Genomic DNA, 25,118 nt, shown 5'->3' with positions numbered 1-25,118 from the left:
CGATCATAAGAGAACTAAACACTGAGAGAACTTAAGAGAACTGATACGCGATCATGGAGAGAAATTACCACAAAAAGAACAAAGAAAACTTATACGCGACCACTGAGGAGAACAAACAATGAGAGAAACATAGAGCATTTATGCGATTATTGAGAAAAAAATTAAGACACGATCATTGAGAGAACTGAACCAATGAGAGAACATAGAGAACTTATACGCAATTTTTGAGAGAAATTAAGATGCGATTCATTGAGAGAACTGAACAATGAGAGAATATAGAGAATTATACGCGATTATTGTGAGAAATAAGGATGCGACCACTGACAGAACTTAACACGCGATCACAAGGACAAATTAAAACGCCGTCAATGAGGGAACTAAAACTGAGAGAGAACTTTACAAAACTTATACACGATAACTGAGAGAAATTAAGACGCGATATTAAGAGAACTAAACACTGAGAGAACTTAGAGAACTTATATGCGATCATTGAGAAAACTTAACACAAAGACAACAAAGAAAACCTATACGACCCTGACTAGGAACAACAATTACAGAACATAGAGAACTTATGCGCGATTATTGAGAGAAAATTAAGACGCGATCATTGAGAGAACTGAACAATGAGAGAACATAGAGAACTTATACGCGATAATTGAGAGAAATTAGGACGCGATCACTGACAGAACTTAACAGGCGATCACAGAGACAAATTAAAACGCGGCAATGAGAGAACTTAACACTGAGAGAACTTAGCGCACTTATACACGAGACCTGAGAGAACTTAAGACGCGATATTAAGAGAACTAAACACTGAGAGAACTTAAGAGAACTTATACGCGATCATTGAGAGAAACTTACCACGAAAATAAACAAAGAAAACTTATACGCGACCACTGAGAGAATAGAACAATGAGAGAACCATAGAGAATTTATGCGCGATTATTGAGAAAAATTAAGACACGTTCATTGAGAGAACTGAACAATGAGAGAACATAGAGAACTTACACGCGATTATTGAGAGAGAAAAATTAAGACGCGATCATTGAGAGAACTGAACAATGAGAGAAGATAGAGAAATTATACGGGATCATTGAGAGAACTTACCACGAAAAGAACAAAGAAGAAAACTTATACGCGACCACAGAGAAGAGAATAGAAATGAGAGAACATAGATAATTTATGCGCGATTATTGAGAAACAATTAAGACATGATCATTGAGAGAACTGAACAATGAGAACATAGAGAAACTATACGCAATTTTTGAGAGAATAGAAATTAAGATGCGATCATTGAGAGAACTGAACAATGAGAGATATAGAGAACTTATACGCAATATTGTGAGAAATAAGACGCGACACTGACAGAATTAACACGCGATCACAGAGACAAATTAAAACGCCGTCAATGAGGAAAACTTGCACTGAAGAGAACTTTACAAACTTATACACGATAACTGAGAGAATTTAAGACGCGATTATTAAGAGAACTAAACACTGAAGAGAATTAGAGAACTTATACGCGATCATGAGAGAACTTAACACGAAGGAAAAAAAGAAACCTATACGCCCCACTGAGAACTCAACAATTACAGAACATAAAGAACTTATCCGCGATGATTGAGAGAAATTAAGACGCGATCATTGAGAGAACTGAACAATGAGGAGAACAGAGAGAACTTATACACGATAATTGAGAGAAATTATGACGTGATCACTGACAGAACTTAACAGGCGATCACAGGAGACAAAATTATTTAAAACGCGGGCAATGAGAGAACTTAACACTGAGAGAACTAGCGCACTTATACACGATAAACTGAGAGAACTTAAGACGCGATCATTAAGAGAACTAAACATGAGAGAACTTAAGAGAACTTATACGCGATCATTGAGAGAACTTACGGACGCGACCACTGACAGAACTTAACACGCGATCACAGAGACAAATTAAAACGCCCGTCAATGAGGGAACTTAACATGAGACAATTTTACGAACTTATACACGATAACTGAATAACTTAAGACGCGATTATTAAGAGAACTAAACACTGAGAGAACTTAAGAACTTATACGCGATCATTGAGAGAACTTAACACGAAGACAACAAAGAAAACTATACAAGCGACCACTGAGAGAAGAACTGAACAATACAGAACAAAGAGAACTTATGCGCGATTATTGAGAGGAATTAAGACGCTATCATTGAGACAACCTGAACAATGAGAGAACATAGAGAACTTATACGCGATAATTGAGAGAAATTAGGACGCGATCACTGACAGAACTTAACAGGCAATCACAGAGACAAATTAAAACGCGGGCAATGAGAGAACTTAACACTGAGAGAACTTAGCACACTTATACATGATAACTGAGAGAACTTAAGACGCGATCATTAAGACAACTAAACACTGAGAGAACTTATATACCGCGATCATTGAGAGAACTTACCACGAAAAGAACAAGAAACACTTATCACTCGACCACTGGAGAATAGAACAATGAGAGAACATAGAGAATTTATGCGCGATGTACAATTATGAGAAAAATTTAGACACGAAAATTGAGAGGAGAACTGAACAATGAGAGAACATAGAGAACTTATACGCAATTATTGAGAGAAATTAAGCTCGATCATTGAGAGAACTGAACAATGAGAGAATATAGAGAACCTATACGCGATTATTGTGAGAAATAAGGACGCGACCACTGACAGAACTTAACAGGCGATCACAGAGACAAATTAAAACGCGGGCGGGAATGAGGAGAAACTTAACACTGAGAGAACTTAGGGCATTATACACGATAACTGAGAGAACTGAAGACGCAATAGTTAAAAAAACTAAAACATTCAGAGAACTTATACACGATCATTGAGAGAACTTACCACAAAAAGAACAAAGAAACTTATACGGACCACTGAGAGAACAGAACAATTAGAGAACATAGAGAATTTATTGCGCGATTATTGAGAAAAATTAAGACACCATCATTGAAAGAACTGAACAATGAGAGAACATAGAGAACTTATGCGCGATTATTGAGAGAAATTAAGACGCGATCATTGAGGAGAACTGAAACAATGAGAGAATATAGAGACTTATACGCGATTATTGTGGAGAAATAAGGACGCGACCACTGACAGAACTTAACACGCGATCACAGAGACAAATTAAAACGCCCGGGTCAATGTGGGGAACTTAACACTGAGAGAACTTTACGAACTTATACACGATAACTGAGAGAACTTAAGACGATGATTATTAAGAGAACTAAACACTGAGAGAACTTAGAGAACTTATACGCGATCATTGAGAGAACTTAACACGAAGACAACAAAGAAAACCTATACGCGACCATGAGAGAACTGAACAATTACAGAACATAGAGGGACTTATGCGCGATTATTGAGAGAAATTAAGACGCGATCATTGAGAGAACTGAACAATAAGAGAATATAGAGAACTTATATGCGAATTATTGTGAGAAATTTGGAACGCGACCACTGACAGAACTTAACACGCGATCTCAGAGACAAATTAAAACGCTGACACTTGAGAGAACATAAACACTGAGAGAACGTAGCGAACTTATACATGATAACTGAGAGAACTTAAGACGCGATCATTGAGAGAAATAAACACTGAGAGAACTGAGAGAACTTATATGCAATTACTGAGAGAAAATAAGATGTTATCAATGAGAAAAATTAAGACGCTATTGTTGAGAGAATTTAACACTGATAGAACTAGAGCACTTATACATGATAACTGGAGAAAACCTGGACCCCCCCCAAATATGCTCAAAGTACCCAATATACTCTCAAATACCCTACCTTACCCTAACCTAACCCTAACTCTAACCCTAACCTGCCAAAATTATGAGTATTTGGGGTATTTTTGAGCGAATTTGGGTGCATTTCAGGGTTATTTCGGGAGGTATTTGGCTGTTAAGGGGTCAATCGTGTTTCCAACTTCACATTGATAGAAAAATAAGAACATATACGCGATCAATAAGAAAAATTTAGATGCGATCACTGAGAGAACTTAACACTGAGAGAACATAGAGCCTTATAACGCGATAACTGAGAGAACTTAAGACGCGATCATTGAGAGAACTTAACACTGAGAGAACTTAAAGAACTTATACGCGATTTTTGAGAGAAATTAGGTAAGAACTTGTAAGAACTTAACACTCCATTACAGAGACAAATTAACACATGGTCAATGAGAGAACTTAACACTGAGAGAACTTAGCGCACTTATACACGATACTTAGAGAAATTAATACGCGATCATTGAGAGAACTGAACAATGAGAGAGAATATAGAGAACTAATACGCGATTATTGAGAGAAATTAGGTGGTGGAACTTAGTTAGAACTTAACACACGCGATTACAGAGACAAATTAACACACAGTCAATGAGAGAACCTACCACTGAGAGAACTTAGCGCACTTATACACGATAACTGAGACAACTTAAGACGCGATCATTAAGAAAACTAAAAACTAAGAGAACTTAAGAGAACTTATACGCGATCATTGAGAGAACTTACCACGAACAGAAACAAAGAAAACTTATACGCGACCACTGAGAGAACAGAACAATGAGAATTTATGCGCGATTATTGAGAAAAATTAAGACACGATCATTGAGAGAACTGAACAATGAGAGAACATAGAGAACTTATGCGCAATTATTGAGAGAAATTAAGACGCGATCATTGAGAGAACTGAACAATGAGAGAATATAGAGAACTTATACGCAATTATTGTGAGAAATAAGGACGCGACCACTGACAGAACTTAACAGGCGATCACAGAGACAAATTAAAACGCGGGCAATGAGAGAACTTAACACTGAGAGAACTTAGCGCACTAATACACGATAACTGAGAGAACTTAAGACGCGATCATTAAGAGAACTAAACACTGAGAGAACTTAAGAGAACTTATACGCGATCATTGAGAGAAACTTACCACGAAAAGAACAAAGAAAACTTATACGCGACCACTGAGAGAACAGAACAATGAGAGAACATAGAGAATTTATGCGCGATTATTGAGAAAAATTAAGACACGATCATTAAAAGAACTGAACAATGAGAACATAGAGAACTTATGCGCGATTATTGAGAGAAATTAAGACGCGATCATTGAGAGAACTGAACAATGAGAGAACATAGAGAACTTATACGCGATAATTGAGAGAAATTAGGACGCGATCACTGACAGAACTTAACAGGCGATCACAGAGACAAATTAAAACGCGGGCAATGAGAGAACTTAACACTGAGAGAACTTAGCGCACTTATACACCATAACTGAGAGAACTTAAAACGCGATCATTAAGAGAACTAAACACTGAGAGAACTTAAGAGAACTTATACGCGATCATTGAGAGAACTTACCACGAAAAGAACAAAGAAAACTTATACGCGACCACTGAGAGAATAGAACAATGAGAGAACATAGAGAATTTATGCGCGATTATTGAGAAAAATTAAGACACGATCATTGAGAGAACTGAACAATGAGAGAACATAGAGAACTTATACGCGATTATTGAGAGAAATTAAGACGCGATCATTGAGAGAACTGAACAATGAGAGAATATAGAGAACTTATACGCGATTATTGTGAGAAATAAGGACGCAATCACAGACAGAAATTAACAGGCGATCACAGAGACAAATTAAAACGCGGGCAATGAGAGAACTTAACACTGAGAGAACTTAGCGCACTTATACACGATAACTGAGAGAACTTAAGACGCGATCATTAAGAGAACTTAACACTTAGAGAACTGAAGAGAACTTTAACGCGATCATTGAGATAACTTACCACGAAAAGAACAAAGAAAACTTATACATGACCACTGAGAGAACAGAACAATGAGAGAACATAGAGATTTATGCGCGATTATTGAGAAAAATTAAGACACGATCATTGAGAGAACTAAACAATGAGAGAACATAGAGAACTTATGCGTGATTATTGAGAAATTAAGATGCGATCATTGAGAGAACTGAACAATGAGAGAATATAGAGAACTAATACGCGATTATTGAGAGAAATTAGGTTGGAACTTAGTTAGAACTTAACAGGCGATTACAGAGACAAATTAACACACGGTCAATGAGAGAACCTAACACTGAGAGAACTTAGCGCACTTATACACGATGACTGAGAGAACTTAAGACGCGATCATTAAGAGAACTAAAAACTGAGAGAACTTAGAGAACTTATACGCGATCATTGAGATAACTTAACATGAAGAGAACAAAGAAAACTTATACGCCACCACTGAGAGAACTGAACAATGAGAGAACACAGAGAACTTATGCGCGATTATTGAGAGAAATTAAGACACGATCATTGAGAGAACTGAACAATGAGAGAATATAGAGAACTTATACACGATTATTGTGAGAAATAAGGACGCGACCACTGACAGAACTTAACACGCGATCACAGAGACAAATTAAAACGCCGTCAATGAGGAAACTTAACACTGAGAGAACTTTACGAACTTATACACGATAACTGAGAGAACTTAAGACGCGATTATTAAGAGAACTAAACACTGAGAGAACTTAGAGAACTGATACGCGATCATTGAGAGAACTTAACACGAAGACAACAAAGAAAAAGTATACGCAACCACTGAGAGAACTGAACAATTACAGAACATAGAGAACTTATGCGCGATTATTGAGAGAAATTATGACGCGATCATTGAAAAAACTGAACAATGAGAGAACATAGAGAACTTATACCCGATTATTGAGAGAAATTAGGATGCGACCATTGACAAAACTTAGCACGTGATCACAGAGACAAATTAATAAGCGATCATTGAGAGAACTAAACAATGAGAGAATATAGAGAACTTATATGCGATTATTGAGAGAAATTAGGTTGGAACTTAGTTAGAACTTAACACGCGATAACAGAGACAAATTAACACACGGTCAATGAGAGAACCTAACACTGAGAGAACTTAGCGCACTTATACCCGATAACTGAGAGAACTTAAGACGCGATCATTAAGAGAACTAAAAACTGAGAGAACTTAGAGAACTTATACGCGATCATTGAGATAACTTAACACGAAGAGAACAAAGAAAACTTATATGCCACCACTGAGAGAACTGAACAATGAGAGAACAAAGAGAACTTATGCGCGATTATCGAGAGAAATTAAGACACTCATTGAGAGAACTGAACAATGAGAGAATATAGAGAACTTATACACGATTATTGTGAGAAATAAGGACGCAACCACTGACAGAACTTAACACGCAATCACAGAGACAAATTAAAACGCCGTCAATGTGGGAACTTAACACTGAGAGAACTTTACGAACTTATACACGATAACTGAGAGAACTTAAGACGCGATTATGAAGAGAACTAAACACTGAGAGAACTTAGAGAACTTATACGCGATCATTGAGAGAACTTAACACGAAGACAACAAAGAAAACCTATACACGACCACTGAGAGAACTGAACAATTACAGAACAAAGAGAACTTATGCGCGATTATTGAGAGAAATTAAGACGCTATCATTGAGACAACTGAACAATGAGAGAACATAGAGAACTTATACGCGATAATTGAGAAAAATTAGGACGCGATCACTGACAGAACTTAACAGGCAATCACAGAGACAAATTAAAACGCGGGCAATGAGAGAACTTAACACTGAGAGAACTTAGCGCACTTATACATGATAACTGAGAGAACTTAAGACGCGATCATTAAGAGAACTAAACACTGAGAGAACTTATATGCGATCATTGAGAGAACTTACCACGAAAAGAACAAAGAAAACTTATACGCGACCACTGAGAGAATAGAACAATGAGAGAACATAGAGAATTTATGCGCGATTATTGAGAAAAATTTAGACACGATCATTGAGAGAACTGAACAATGAGAGAACATAGAGAACTTATACGCAATTATTGAGAGAAATTAAGACGCGATCATTGAGAGAACTGAACAATGAGAGAATATAGAGAACTTATACGCGATTATTGTGAGAAATAAGGACGCGACCACTGACAGAACTTAACAGGCGATCACAGAGACAAATTAAAACGCGGGCAATGAGAGAACTTAACACTGAGAGAACTTAGGGCACTTATACACGATAACTGAGAGAACTGAAGACGCAATCGTTAAAAAACTAAACATTCAGAGAACTTATACACGATCATTGAGAGAACTTACCACAAAAAGAACAAAGAAAACTTATACGCGACCACTGAGAGAACAGAACAATTAGAGAACATAGAGAATTTATGCGCGATTATTGAGAAAAATTAAGACACGATCATTGAAAGAACTGAACAATGAGAGAACATAGAGAACTTATGCGCGATTATTGAGAGAAATTAAGACGCGATCATTGAGAGAACTGAACAATGAGAGAATATAGAGAACTTATACGCGATTATTGTGAGAAATAAGGACGCGACCACTGACAGAACTTAACACGCGATCACAGAGACAAATTAAAACGCCGTCAATGTGGGAACTTAACACTGAGAGAACTTAGCGAACTTATACACGATAACTGAGAGAACTTAAGACGAGATTATTAAGAGAACTAAACACTGAGAGAACTTAGAGAACTTATACGTGATCATTGAGAGAACTTAACACGAAGACAACAAAGAAAACCTATACGCGACCACTGAGAGAACTGAACAATTACAGAACATAGAGGACTTATGCGCGATTATTGAGAGAAATTAAGACGCGATCATTGAGAGAACTGAACAATTAGAGAATATAGAGAACTTATATGCGATTATTGTGAGAAATTTGGACGCGACCACTGACAGAACTTAACACGCAATCTCAGAGACAAATTAAAACGCTGACAATGAGAGAACTAAACACTGAGAGAACTTTGCGAACTTATACATGATAACTGAGAGAACTTAAGACGCGATCATTGAGAGAAATAAACACTGAGAGAACTGAGAGAACTTATATGCAATTACTGAGAGAAAATAAGATGTTATCAATGAGAAAAATTAAGACGCTATTGTTGAGAGAATTTAACACTGATAGAACTTAGAGCACTTATACATGATAACTGAGAAAACCTTAGACCCCCCCCCCAAATATGCTCAAAGTACCCAATATACTCTCAAAATACCCTAACCTTACCCTAACCTAACCCTAACTCTAACCCTAACCTGCCAAAATTATGAGTATTTGGGTATTTTGAGCGAATTTGGGTGCATTTGGGTGCATTTCAGGGTGTATTTCGGGAGGTATTTGGCTGTTAAGGGGTCAATCGTGTTTCCAACTTCACATTGATAGAAAAATAAGAACATATACGCGATCAATAAGAAAAATTTAGATGCGATCACTGAGAGAACTTAACACTGAGAGAACATAGAGCACTTATACGCGATAACTGAGAGAACTTAAGACGCGATCATTGAGAGAACTTAACACTGAGAGAACTTAAAGAACTTATACGCGATTTTTGAGAGAAATTAGGTAAGAACTTGGTAAGAACTTAACACTCCATTACAGAGACAAATTAACACATGGTCAATGAGAGAACTTAACACTGAGAGAACTTAGCGCACTTATACACGATTACTTAGAGAAATTAATACGCGATCATTGAGAGAACTGAACAATGAGAGAATATAGAGAACTAATACGCGATTATTGAGAGAAATTAGGTTGGAACTTAGTTAAAACTTAACACGCGATTACAGAGACAAATTAACACACAGTTAATGAGAGAACCTACCACTGAGAGAACTTAGCGCACTTATACACGATAACTGAGACAACTTAAGACGCGATCATTAAGAAAACTAAAAACTGAGAGAACTTAGAGAATTTATACGCGATCATTGAGATAACTTAACACGAAGACAACTTATACGCCACCACTGAGAGAACTGAACAATGAGAGAACATAGAGAACTTATGCGCGATTATTGAGAGAAATAAAGACGCGATCATTGAGAGAACTGAACAATGAGAGAATATAGAGAACTTATACGCGATTATTGTGAGAAATAAGGACGCAACCACAGACAGAAATTAACAGACGATCACAGAGACAAATTAAAACGCGGGCAATGAGAGAACTTAACACTGAGAGAACTTAGCGCACTTATACACGATAACTGAGAGAACTTAAGACGCGATCATTAAGAGAACTTAACACTTAGAAAACTGAAGAGAACTTTAACGCGATCATTGAGATAACTTACCACGAAAAGAACAAAGAAAACTTATACGTGACCACTGAGAGAACAGAACAATGAGAGAACATAGAGAATTTATGCGCGATTATTGAGAAAAATTAAGACACGATCATTGAGAGAACTGAACAATGAGAGAACATCTGCGCGATTATTGAGAAATTAAGATGCGATCATTGAGAGAACTGAACAATGAGAGAATATAGAGAACTAATACGCGATTATTGAGAGAAATTAGGTTGGAACTTAGTTAGAACTTAACAGGCGATTACAGAGACAAATTAACACACGGTCAATAAGAGAACCTAACACTGAGAGAACTTAGCGCACTTATACACGATGACTGAGAGAACTTAAGACGCGATCATTAAGAGAACTAAAAACTGAGAGAACTTAGAGAACTTATACGCTATCATTGAGATAACTGAACACGAAGAGAACAAAGAAAACTTATACGCCACCACTGAGAGAACTGAACAATGAGAGAACATAGAGAACTCATGCGCGATTATTGAGAGAAATTAAGTCACGATCATTGAGAGAACTGAACAATGAGAGAATATAGAGAACTTATACACGATTATTGTGAGAAATAAGGACGCGACCACTGACAGAACTTAACACGCGATCACAGAGACAAATTAAAACGCCGTCAATGAGGGAACTTAACACTGAGAGAACTTTACGAACTTATACACGATAACTGAGAGAACTTAAGACGCGATTATTAAGAGAACTAAACACTGAAGGAACTTAAGAGAACTTATACGCGATCATTGAGAGAACTTACCACGAAAAGAACAAAGAAAACTTATATGCGACCACTGAGAGAACAAAACAATGAGAGAACATAGAGAATTTATGCGCGATTATTGAGAAAAATTAAAACACGATCATTGAGAGAACTGAACAATGAGAACATAGAGAACTTATATGCGATTATTGTGAGAAATAAGGACGCGACCACTGACAGAACTTAACAGGCGATCACAGAGACAAATTAAAACGCGGGCAATGAGAGAACTTAACACTGAGAGAACTTAGCGCACTTATACACGATAACTGAGAGAACTTAAGACGCGATCATTAAGAGAACTAAACACTGAGAGAACTTAAGAGAACTTATACGCGATCATTGAGAGAACTTACCACGAAAAGAACAAAGAAAACTTATACGCGACCACTGAGAGAATAAAACAATGAGAGAACTTAGAGAATTTATGCGCGATTATTGAGAAAAATTAAGACACGATCATTGAGAGAACTGAACAATGAGAGAACATAGAGAACTTATACGCAATTTTTGAGAGAAATTAAGATGCGATCATTGAGAGAACTGAACAATGAGAGAATATAGAGAACTTATACGCGATTATTGTGAGAAATAAGGACGCGACCACTGACAGAACTTAATTAGCGATCACAGAGACAAATTAAAACGCCGTCAATGAGGGAACTTAACACTGAGAGAACTTTACCAACTTATACACGATAACTGAGAGAACTTAAGACGCGATTATTAAGAGAACTAAACACTGAGAGAACTTAGAGAACTTATACGCGATCATTGAGAGAACTTAACACGAAGACAACAAAGAAAATCTATACGCGACCACTGAGAGAACTGAACAAATACAGAACATAGAGAACTTATGCGCGATTATTGAGAGAAATTAAGACGCGATCATTGAGAGAACTGAACAATGAGAGAACATAGAGAACTTATACGCGATAATTGAGAGAAATTAGGATGCGATCACTGACAGAACTTAACAGGCGATCACAGAGACAAATTAAAACGCGGGCAATGAGAGAACTTAACACTGAGAGAACTTAGCGCACTTATACACGATAACTGAGAGAACTTAAGACGTGATCATTAAGAGAACTAAACACTGATGGAACTTAAGAGAACTTATACGCAATCATTGAGAGAACTTACCACGAAAAGAACAAAGAAAACTTATACGCGACCACTGAGAGAACAGAACAATGAGAGAACATAGAGAATTTATGCGCGATTATTGAGAAAAATTAAGACCCAATCATTGAGAGAACTGAACAATGAGAGAACATAGAGAACTTATGCGCGATTATTGAGAGAAATTAAGATGCGATCATTGAGAGAACTGAACAATGAGAGAATATAGAGAACTAAAACGCGATTATTGAGAGAAATTAGGTTGGAACTTAGTTAGAACTTAACACGCGATTACAGAGACAAATTAACACACGGTCAATGAAAGAACCTATGACTGAGAGAACTTAGCAAACTTATACACGATAACTGAGAGAACTTAAGACGCGATCTCATTAAGAGAACTAAAAACTGAGAGAACTTAGAGAACTTATACGCGATCATTGAGAGAACTTAACACGAAGACAACAAAGAAAACCTATACGCGACCACTGAGAGAACTGAACAAATACAGAACATAGAGAACTTATGCGGGATTATTGAGAGAAATTAAAACGCGATCATTGAGAGAACTGAACAATGAGAGAATATAGAGAACTTATACGCGACTATTGTGAGAAATAAGGACGCGACCGCTGACAGAACTTAACAGGCGATCACAGAGACAAATTAAAACGCGGGCAATGAGAGAACTTAACACTGAGAGAACTTAGCGCACTTATACACGATAACTGAGAGAACTTAAGACGCGATCATTAAGAGAACTAAACACTGAGAGAACTTAAGAGAACTTATACGCGATCATTGAGAGAACTTACCACAAAAAGAACAAAGAAAACTTATACGCGACCACTGAGAGAACAGAACAATGAGAGAACATAGAGAATTTACGCGCGATTATTGAGAAAAATTAAGACACGATCATTGAAAGAACTGAACAATGAGAACATAGAGAACTTATGCGCGATTATTGAGAGAAATTAAGACGCGATCATTGAGAGAACTGAACAATGAGAGAACATAGAGAACTTATACGCGATAATTGAGAGAAATTAGGACGCGATCACTGACAGAACTTAACAGGCGATCACAGAGACAAATTAAAACGCGGGCAATGAGAGAACTTACCACTGAGAGAACTTAGCGCTCTTATACACCATAACTGAGAGAACTTAAAACGCGATCATTAAGAGAACTAAACACTGAGAGAACTTAAGAGAACTTATACGCGATCATTGAGAGAACTTACCACGAAAGGAACAAAGAAAACTTATACGCGACCACTGAGAGAATAGAACAATGAGAGAACATAGAGAATTTATGCGCGATTATTGAGAAAAATTAAGACACGATCATTGAGAGAACTGAACAATGAGAGAACATAGAGAACTTATACGCAATTTTTGAGAGAAATTAAGATGCGATCATTGAGAGAACAGAACAATGAGAGAATATAGAGAACTTATACGCGATTATTGTGAGAAATAAGGACGCGACCACTGACAGAACTTAACACGGGATCACAGAGACAAATTAAAACGCCGTCAATGAGGGAACTTAACACTGAGAGAACTTTACAAACTTATACACTATAACTGAGAGAACTTAAGACGCGATCATTAAGAGAACTAAACACTGAGAGAACTTAAGAGAACTTATACGCGATCATTGAGAGAACTTACCACAAAAAGAACAAAGAAAACTTATACGCAACCACTGAGAGAACAGAACAATGAGAGAACATAGAGAATTTATGCGCGATTATTGAGAAAAATTAAGACACGATCATTGAAAGAACTGAACAATGAGAACATAGATAACTTATTCACGATTATTGAGAGAAATTAAGACGCGATCATTGAGAGAACTGAACAATGAGAGAACATAGAGAACTTATACGCGATAATTGAGAGAAATTAGGACGCGATCACTGACAGAACTTAACAGGCGATCACAGAGACAAATTAAAACGCGGGCAATGAGAGAACTTAACACTGAGAGAACTTTGCGCACTTATACACCATAACTGAGAGAACTTAAAACGCGATCATTAAGAGAACTAAACACTGAGAGAACTTAAGAGAACTTATACGCGATCATTGAGAGAACTTACCACGAAAAGAACAAAGAAAACTTATACGCGACCACTGACAGAATAGAACAATGAGAGAACATAGAGAATTGATGCGCGATTATTGAGAAAAATTAAGACACGATCATTGAGGGAACTGAACAATGAGAGAACATAGAGAACTTATACGCGATTATTGAGAGAAATTAAGACGCGATCATTGAGAGAACTGAACAATGAGAGAATATAGAGAACTTATACGCGATTATTGTGAGAAATAAGGACGCGACCACTGACAGAACTTAACACGCGATCACAGAGACAAATTAAAACACCGTCAATGAGGGAACTTAACACTGAGAGAACTTCACGAACTTATACACGATAACTGAGAGAACTTAAGACACGCTTATTAAGAGAACTAAACACTGAGAGAACTTAGAGAACTTATACGCGATCATTGAGAGAACTTAACACGAAGACAACAAAGAAAACCTATACGCGACCACTGAGAGAACTGAACAATTACAGAACATAGAGAACTTATGCGCGATTATTGAGAGAAATTAAGACGGGATCATTGAGAGAACTGAACAATTAGAGAACATAGAGAACTTATACGCGATAATTGAGAGAAATTAGGATGCGATCACTGACAGAACTTAACAGGCGATCACAGAGACAAATTAAAACGTGGGCAATGAGAGAACTTAACACTGAGAGAACTTAGCGCACTTATACACGATAACTGAGAGAACTTAAGACGCAATCATTAAGAGAACTAAACACTGAGAGAACTTAAGAGAACTTATACGCAATCATTGAGAGAACTTACCACGAAAAGAACAAAGAAAACTTATACGCGACCACTGAGAGAATAGAACAATGAGAGAACAAAGAGAATTAATGCGCGATTATTGAGAAAAATTAAGACACTATCATTGAGAGAACTGAACAATGAGAGAACATAGAGAACTTATACGCAATTATTGAGAGAAATTAAGACGGGATCATTGAGAGAACTGAACAATTAGAGAATATAGAGAACTTATATGCGATTATTGTGAGAAATTTGGACGCGACCACTGACAGAACTTAACACGCGATCTCAGAGACAAATTAAAACGCTGACAATGAGAGAACTAAACACTGAGAGAACTTAGCGAACTTATACATGATAACTGAGAGAACTTAAGACGCGATCATTAAGAGAACTAAACACTGAGAGAACTTAAGAGAACTTATACGCGATCATTGAGAGAACTTACCACAAAAAGAATAAAGAAAACTTATACGCGACCACTGAGAGAACAGAACAATGAGAGAACATAGAGAATTTATGCGCGATTATTGAGAAAAATTAAGACACGATCATTGAGAGAACTGAACAATGAGAGAACATAGAGATCTTATACGCAATTTTTGAGAGAAATTAAGATGCGATCATTGAGAGAACTGAACAATGAGAGAATATAGAGAACTTATACGCGATTATTGTGAGAAATAAGGATGCGACCACTGACAGAACTTAACACGCGATCACAAGGACGAATTAAAACGCCGTCAATGAGGGAACTTAACACTGAGAGAACTTTACAAACTTATACACGATAACTGAGAGAACTTAAGACGCGATTATTAAGAGAACTAAACACTGAGAGAACTTAGAGAACTTATATGCGATCATTGAGAAAACTTAACACAAAGACAACAAAGAAAACCTATACGCCCTGACTAGGAACTCAACAATTACAGAACATAGAGAACTTATGCGCGATTATTGAGAGAAATTATGACGCGATCATTGAGAGAACTGAACAATGAGAAAACAAAGAGAACTTATACCAGATTATTGAGAGAAATTAGGATGCGACCATTGACAAAACTTAACACGTGATCACAGAGACAAATTAATAAGCGATCATTGAGAGAACTGAACAATGAGAGAATATAGAGAACTTATACGCGATTATTGAGAGAAATTAGGTTGGAACTTAGTTAGAACTTAACACGCGATAACAGAGACAAATTAACACACGGTCAATGAGAGAACCTAACACTGAGAGAACTTAGGGCACTTATACACGATAACTGAGAGAACTTAAGACGCGATCATTAAGAGAACTAAAAACGGAGAGAACTTAGAGAACTTATACGCGATCAATGAGATAACTTAACACGAAGACAACAAAGAAAACTTATACGCCACCACTGAGAGAACTGAACAATGAGAGAACATAGAGAACTTATGCGCGATTATTGAGAGAAATTAAGATGCGATCATTGAGAGAACTGAACAATGAGAGAATATAGAGAACTAAAACGCGATTATTGAGAGAAATTAGGTTGGAAATTAGTTAGAACTTAACACGCGATTACAGAGACAAATTAACACACGGTCAATGAGAGAACCTATGACTGAGAGAACTTAGCAAACTTATACACGATAACTGAGAGAACTTAAGACGCGATCTCATTAAGAGAACTAAAAACTGAGAGAACTTAGAGAACTTATACGCGATCATTGAGAGAACTTAACACGAAGACAACTAAGAAAACCTATACGCGACCACTGAGAGAACTGAACAAATACAGAACATAGAGAACTTATGCGCGATTATTGAGAGAAATTAAGACGCGATCATTGAGAGAACTGAACAATGAGAGAATATAGAGAACTTATACGCGACTATTGTGAGAAATAAGGACGCGACCGCTGACAGAACTTAACAGGCGATCACAGAGACAAATTAAAACGCGGGCAATGAGAGAACTTAACACTGAGAGAACTTAGCGCACATATACACGATAACTGAGAGAACTTAAGACGCGATCATTAAGAGAACTAAACACTGAGAGAACTTAAGAGAACTTATACGCGATCATTGAGAGAACTTACCACAAAAAGAACAAAGAAAACTTATACGCGACCACTGAGAGAACAGAACAATGAGAGAACATAGAGAATTTACGCGCGATTATTGAGAAAAATTAAGACACGATCATTGAAAGAACTGAACAATGAGAACATAGAGAACTTATGCGCGATTATTGAGAGAAATTAAGACGCGATCATTGAGAGAACTGAACAATGAGAGAACATAGAGAACTTATACGCGATAATTGAGAGAAATTAGGACGCGATCACTGACAGAACTTAACAGGCGATCACAGAGACAAATTAAAACGCGGGCAATGAGAGAACTTAACACTGAGAGAACTTAGCGCACTTATACACCATAACTGAGAGAACTTAAAACGCGATCATTAAGAGAACTAAACACTGAGAGAACTTAAGAGAACTTATACGCGATCATTGAGAGAACTTACCACGAAAGGAACAAAGAAAACTTATACGCGACCACTGAGAGAATAGAACAATGAGAGAACATAGAGAATTTATGCGCGATTATTGAGAAAAATTAAGACACGATCATTGAGAGAACTGAACAATGAGAGAACATAGAGAACTTATACGCAATTTTTGAGAGAAATTAAGATGCGATCATTGAGAGAACTGAACAATGAGAGAATATAGAGAACTTATACGCGATTATTGTGAGAAATAAGGACGCGACCACTGACGGAACTTAACACGGGATCACAGAGACAAATTAAAACGCCGTCAATGAGGGAACTTAACACTGAGAGAACTTTACAAACTTATACACTATAACTGAGAGAACTTAAGACGCGATCATTAAGAGAACTAAACACTGAGAGAACTTAAGAGAACTTATACGCGATCATTGAGAGAACTTACCACAAAAAGAACAAAGAAAACTTATACGCAACCACTGAGAGAACAGAACAATGAGAGAACATAGAGAATTTATGCGCGATTATTGAGAAAAATTAAGACACGATCATTGAAAGAACTGAACAATGAGAACATAGATAACTTATGCACGATTATTGAGAGAAATTAAGACGCGATCATTGAGAGAACTGAACAATGAGAGAACATAGAGAACTTATACGCGATAATTGAGAGAAATTAGGACGCGATCACTGACAGAACTTAACAGGCGATCACAGAGACAAATTAAAACGCGGGCAATGAGAGAACTTAACACTGAGAGAACTTTGCGCACTTATACACCATAACTGAGAGAACTTAAAACGCGATCATTAAGAGAACTAAACACTGAGAGAACTTAAGAGAACTTATACGCGATCATTGAGAGAACTTACCACGAAAAGAACAAAGAAAACTTATACGCGACCACTGACAGAATAGAACAATGAGAGAACATAGAGAATTTATGCGCGATTATTGAGAAAAATTAAGACACGATCATTGAGGGAACTGAACAATGAGAGAACATAGAGAACTTAAACGCGATTATTGAGAGAAATTAAGACGCGATCATTGAGAGAACTGAACAATGAGAGAATATAGAGAACTAATACGCGATTATTGAGAGAAATTAGGTTGGAACTTAGTTAGAACTTAACAGGCGATTACAGAGACAAATTAACACACGGTCAATGAGAGAACCTAACACTGAGAGAACTTAGCGCACTTATACATGATAACTGAGAGAACTTAAGACGCGATCATTAAGAGAACTAAACACTGAGAGAACTTAAGAGAACTTATACGCGATCATTGAGAGAACTTACCACGAAAAGAACAAAGAAAACTTATACGCGACCACTGAGAGAACAGAACAATGAGAATTTATGCGCGATTATTGAGAAAAATTAAGACACGATCATTGAGAGAACTGAACAATGAGAGAACATAGAGAACTTATGCGCAATTATTGAGAGAAATTAAGACGCGATCATTGAGAGAACTGAACAATGAGAGAATATAGAGAACTTATACGCAATTATTGTGAGAAATAATGACGCGACCACTGACAGAACTTAACAGGCGATCACAGAGACAAATTAAAACGCGGGCAATGAGAGAACTTAACACTGAGAGAACTTAGCGCACTAATACACGATAACTGAGAGAACTTAAGACGCGATCATTAAGAGAACTAAACACTGAGAGAACTTAAGAGAACTTATACGCGATCATTGAGAGAACTTACCACGAAAAGAACAAAGAAAACTTATACGCGACCACTGAGAGAACAGAACAATGAGAGAACATAGAGAACTTATGCGCGATTATTGAGAGAAATAAAGACGCGATCATTGAGAAAACTGAACAATGAGAGAATATAGAGAACTTATACGCGATTATTGTGAGAAATAAGGACGCAACCACAGACAGAAATTAACAGGCGATCACAGAGACAAATTAAAACGCGGGCAATGAGAGAACTTAACACTGAGAGAACTTAGCGCACTTATACACGATAACTGAGAGAACTTAAGACGCGATCATTAAGAGAACTTAACACTTAGAAAACTGAAGAGAACTTTAACACGATCATTGAGATAACTTACCACGAAAAGAACAAAGAAAACTTATACGTGACCACTGAGAGAACAGAACAATGAGAGAACATAGAGAATTTATGCGCGATTATTGAGAAAAATTAAGACACGATCATTGAGAGAACTGAACAATGAGAGAACATAGAGAACTTATGCGCGATTATTGAGAAATTAAGATGCGATCATTGAGAGAACTGAACAATGAGAGAATATAGAGAACTAATACGCGATTATTGAGAGAAATTAGGTTGGAACTTAGTTAGAACTTAACAGGCGATTACAGAGACAAATTAACACACGGTCAATGAGAGAACCTAACACTGAGAGAACTTAGCGCACTTATACACGATGACTGAGAGAACTTAAGACGCGATCATTAAGAGAACTAAACACTGATGGAACTTAAGAGAACTTATACGCAATCATTGAGAGAACTTACCACGAAAAGAACAAAGAAAACTTATACGCGACCACTGAGAGAACAGAACAATGAGAGAACATAGAGAATTTATGCGCGATTATTGAGAAAAATTAAGACCCGATCATTGAGAGAACTGAACAATGAGAGAACATAGAGAACTTATGCGCGATTATTGAGAGAAATTAAGATGCGATCATTGAGAGAACTGAACAATGAGAGAATATAGAGAACTAAAACGCGATTATTGAGAGAAATTAGGTTGGAACTTAGTTAGAACTTAACACGCGATTACAGAGACAAATTAACACACGGTCAATGAAAGAACCTATGACTGAGAGAACTTAGCAAACTTATACACGATAACTGAGAGAACTTAAGACGCGATCTCATTAAGAGAACTAAAAACTGAGAGAACTTAGAGAACTTATACGCGATCATTGAGAGAACTTAACACGAAGACAACAAAGAAAACCTATACGCGACCACTGAGAGAACTGAACAAATACAGAACATAGAGAACTTATGCGGGATTATTGAGAGAAATTAAAACGCGATCATTGAGAGAACTGAACAATGAGAGAATATAGAGAACTTATACGCGACTATTGTGAGAAATAAGGACGCGACCGCTGACAGAACTTAACAGGCGATCACAGAGACAAATTAAAACGCGGGCAATGAGAGAACTTAACACTGAGAGAACTTAGCGCACTTATACACGATAACTGAGAGAACTTAAGACGCGATCATTAAGAGAACTAAACACTGAGAGAACTTAAGAGAACTTATACGCGATCATTGAGAGAACTTACCACAAAAAGAACAAAGAAAACTTATACGCGACCACTGAGAGAACAGAACAATGAGAGAACATAGAGAATTTACGCGCGATTATTGAGAAAAATTAAGACACGATCATTGAAAGAACTGAACAATGAGAACATAGAGAACTTATGCGCGATTATTGAGAGAAATTAAGACGCGATCATTGAGAGAACTGAACAATGAGAGAACATAGAGAACTTATACGCGATAATTGAGAGAAATTAGGACGCGATCACTGACAGAACTTAACAGGCGATCACAGAGACAAATTAAAACGCGGGCAATGAGAGAACTTACCACTGAGAGAACTTAGCGCTCTTATACACCATAACTGAGAGAACTTAAAACGCGATCATTAAGAGAACTAAACACTGAGAGAACTTAAGAGAACTTATACGCGATCATTGAGAGAACTTACCACGAAAGGAACAAAGAAAACTTATACGCGACCACTGAGAGAATAGAACAATGAGAGAACATAGAGAATTTATGCGCGATTATTGAGAAAAATTAAGACACGATCATTGAGAGAACTGAACAATGAGAGAACATAGAGAACTTATACGCAATTTTTGAGAGAAATTAAGATGCGATCATTGAGAGAACAGAACAATGAGAGAATATAGAGAACTTATACGCGATTATTGTGAGAAATAAGGACGCGACCACTGACAGAACTTAACACGGGATCACAGAGACAAATTAAAACGCCGTCAATGAGGGAACTTAACACTGAGAGAACTTTACAAACTTATACACTATAACTGAGAGAACTTAAGACGCGATCATTAAGAGAACTAAACACTGAGAGAACTTAAGAGAACTTATACGCGATCATTGAGAGAACTTACCACAAAAAGAACAAAGAAAACTTATACGCAACCACTGAGAGAACAGAACAATGAGAGAACATAGAGAATTTATGCGCGATTATTGAGAAAAATTAAGACACGATCATTGAAAGAACTGAACAATGAGAACATAGATAACTTATTCACGATTATTGAGAGAAATTAAGACGCGATCATTGAGAGAACTGAACAATGAGAGAACATAGAGAACTTATACGCGATAATTGAGAGAAATTAGGACGCGATCACTGACAGAACTTAACAGGCGATCACAGAGACAAATTAAAACGCGGGCAATGAGAGAACTTAACACTGAGAGAACTTTGCGCACTTATACACCATAACTGAGAGAACTTAAAACGCGATCATTAAGAGAACTAAACACTGAGAGAACTTAAGAGAACTTATACGCGATCATTGAGAGAACTTACCACGAAAAGAACAAAGAAAACTTATACGCGACCACTGACAGAATAGAACAATGAGAGAACATAGAGAATTGATGCGCGATTATTGAGAAAAATTAAGACACGATCATTGAGGGAACTGAACAATGAGAGAACATAGAGAACTTATACGCGATTATTGAGAGAAATTAAGACGCGATCATTGAGAGAACTGAACAATGAGAGAATATAGAGAACTTATACGCGATTATTGTGAGAAATAAGGACGCGACCACTGACAGAACTTAACACGCGATCACAGAGACAAATTAAAACACCGTCAATGAGGGAACTTAACACTGAGAGAACTTCACGAACTTATACACGATAACTGAGAGAACTTAAGACACGCTTATTAAGAGAACTAAACACTGAGAGAACTTAGAGAACTTATACGCGATCATTGAGAGAACTTAACACGAAGACAACAAAGAAAACCTATACGCGACCACTGAGAGAACTGAACAATTACAGAACATAGAGAACTTATGCGCGATTATTGAGAGAAATTAAGACGGGATCATTGAGAGAACTGAACAATTAGAGAACATAGAGAACTTATACGCGATAATTGAGAGAAATTAGGATGCGATCACTGACAGAACTTAACAGGCGATCACAGAGACAAATTAAAACGTGGGCAATGAGAGAACTTAACACTGAGAGAACTTAGCGCACTTATACACGATAACTGAGAGAACTTAAGACGCAATCATTAAGAGAACTAAACACTGAGAGAACTTAAGAGAACTTATACGCAATCATTGAGAGAACTTACCACGAAAAGAACAAAGAAAACTTATACGCGACCACTGAGAGAATAGAACAATGAGAGAACAAAGAGAATTAATGCGCGATTATTGAGAAAAATTAAGACACTATCATTGAGAGAACTGAACAATGAGAGAACATAGAGAACTTATACGCAATTATTGAGAGAAATTAAGACGGGATCATTGAGAGAACTGAACAATTAGAGAATATAGAGAACTTATATGCGATTATTGTGAGAAATTTGGACGCGACCACTGACAGAACTTAACACGCGATCTCAGAGACAAATTAAAACGCTGACAATGAGAGAACTAAACACTGAGAGAACTTAGCGAACTTATACATGATAACTGAGAGAACTTAAGACGCGATCATTAAGAGAACTAAACACTGAGAGAACTTAAGAGAACTTATACGCGATCATTGAGAGAACTTACCACAAAAAGAATAAAGAAAACTTATACGCGACCACTGAGAGAACAGAACAATGAGAGAACATAGAGAATTTATGCGCGATTATTGAGAAAAATTAAGACACGATCATTGAGAGAACTGAACAATGAGAGAACATAGAGATCTTATACGCAATTTTTGAGAGAAATTAAGATGCGATCATTGAGAGAACTGAACAATGAGAGAATATAGAGAACTTATACGCGATTATTGTGAGAAATAAGGATGCGACCACTGACAGAACTTAACACGCGATCACAAGGACGAATTAAAACGCCGTCAATGAGGGAACTTAACACTGAGAGAACTTTACAAACTTATACACGATAACTGAGAGAACTTAAGACGCGATTATTAAGAGAACTAAACACTGAGAGAACTTAGAGAACTTATATGCGATCATTGAGAAAACTTAACACAAAGACAACAAAGAAAACCTATACGCCCTGACTAGGAACTCAACAATTACAGAACATAGAGAACTTATGCGCGATTATTGAGAGAAATTATGACGCGATCATTGAGAGAACTGAACAATGAGAAAACAAAGAGAACTTATACCAGATTATTGAGAGAAATTAGGATGCGACCATTGACAAAACTTAACACGTGATCACAGAGACAAATTAATAAGCGATCATTGAGAGAACTGAACAATGAGAGAATATAGAGAACTTATACGCGATTATTGAGAGAAATTAGGTTGGAACTTAGTTAGAACTTAACACGCGATAACAGAGACAAATTAACACACGGTCAATGAGAGAACCTAACACTGAGAGAACTTAGGGCACTTATACACGATAACTGAGAGAACTTAAGACGCGATCATTAAGAGAACTAAAAACGGAGAGAACTTAGAGAACTTATACGCGATCAATGAGATAACTTAACACGAAGACAACAAAGAAAACTTATACGCCACCACTGAGAGAACTGAACAATGAGAGAACATAGAGAACTTATGCGCGATTATTGAGAGAAATTAAGATGCGATCATTGAGAGAACTGAACAATGAGAGAATATAGAGAACTAAAACGCGATTATTGAGAGAAATTAGGTTGGAAATTAGTTAGAACTTAACACGCGATTACAGAGACAAATTAACACACGGTCAATGAGAGAACCTATGACTGAGAGAACTTAGCAAACTTATACACGATAACTGAGAGAACTTAAGACGCGATCTCATTAAGAGAACTAAAAACTGAGAGAACTTAGAGAACTTATACGCGATCATTGAGAGAACTTAACACGAAGACAACTAAGAAAACCTATACGCGACCACTGAGAGAACTGAACAAATACAGAACATAGAGAACTTATGCGCGATTATTGAGAGAAATTAAGACGCGATCATTGAGAGAACTGAACAATGAGAGAATATAGAGAACTTATACGCGACTATTGTGAGAAATAAGGACGCGACCGCTGACAGAACTTAACAGGCGATCACAGAGACAAATTAAAACGCGGGCAATGAGAGAACTTAACACTGAGAGAACTTAGCGCACATATACACGATAACTGAGAGAACTTAAGACGCGATCATTAAGAGAACTAAACACTGAGAGAACTTAAGAGAACTTATACGCGATCATTGAGAGAACTTACCACAAAAAGAACAAAGAAAACTTATACGCGACCACTGAGAGAACAGAACAATGAGAGAACATAGAGAATTTACGCGCGATTATTGA

General features: G+C 36.9%; 1 long non-coding RNA gene across 5 annotated transcripts in view; it reads left to right on the top strand.

Annotated features, from left to right (window-relative positions):
* Positions 1–25,118, top strand: part of LOC127833481 (uncharacterized) — an 80,197-nt gene that overhangs the window by 15,275 nt on the left and 39,804 nt on the right. The window contains exon 1 of one of the 5 annotated variants that reach the window (XR_008027439.1): positions 4,108–4,173. The exons of 3 other annotated variants lie outside the window; for them this stretch is intronic. This is a non-coding gene — a long non-coding RNA (uncharacterized LOC127833481). Of the gene's footprint in view, positions 1–4,107; positions 4,174–9,467; positions 9,534–25,118 lie in introns of those variants that run through there. One more of the 5 variants, XR_008027438.1, reaches the window with a different exon arrangement.

Source organism: Dreissena polymorpha, chromosome 6, assembly GCF_020536995.1.
Source record: "Dreissena polymorpha isolate Duluth1 chromosome 6, UMN_Dpol_1.0, whole genome shotgun sequence".
Taxonomy (NCBI): Eukaryota; Metazoa; Mollusca; class Bivalvia; order Myida; family Dreissenidae; genus Dreissena; species Dreissena polymorpha.
Note: the sequence above shows the minus strand (reverse complement) of the source record. Positions and strands in the feature narration are given on the sequence as shown.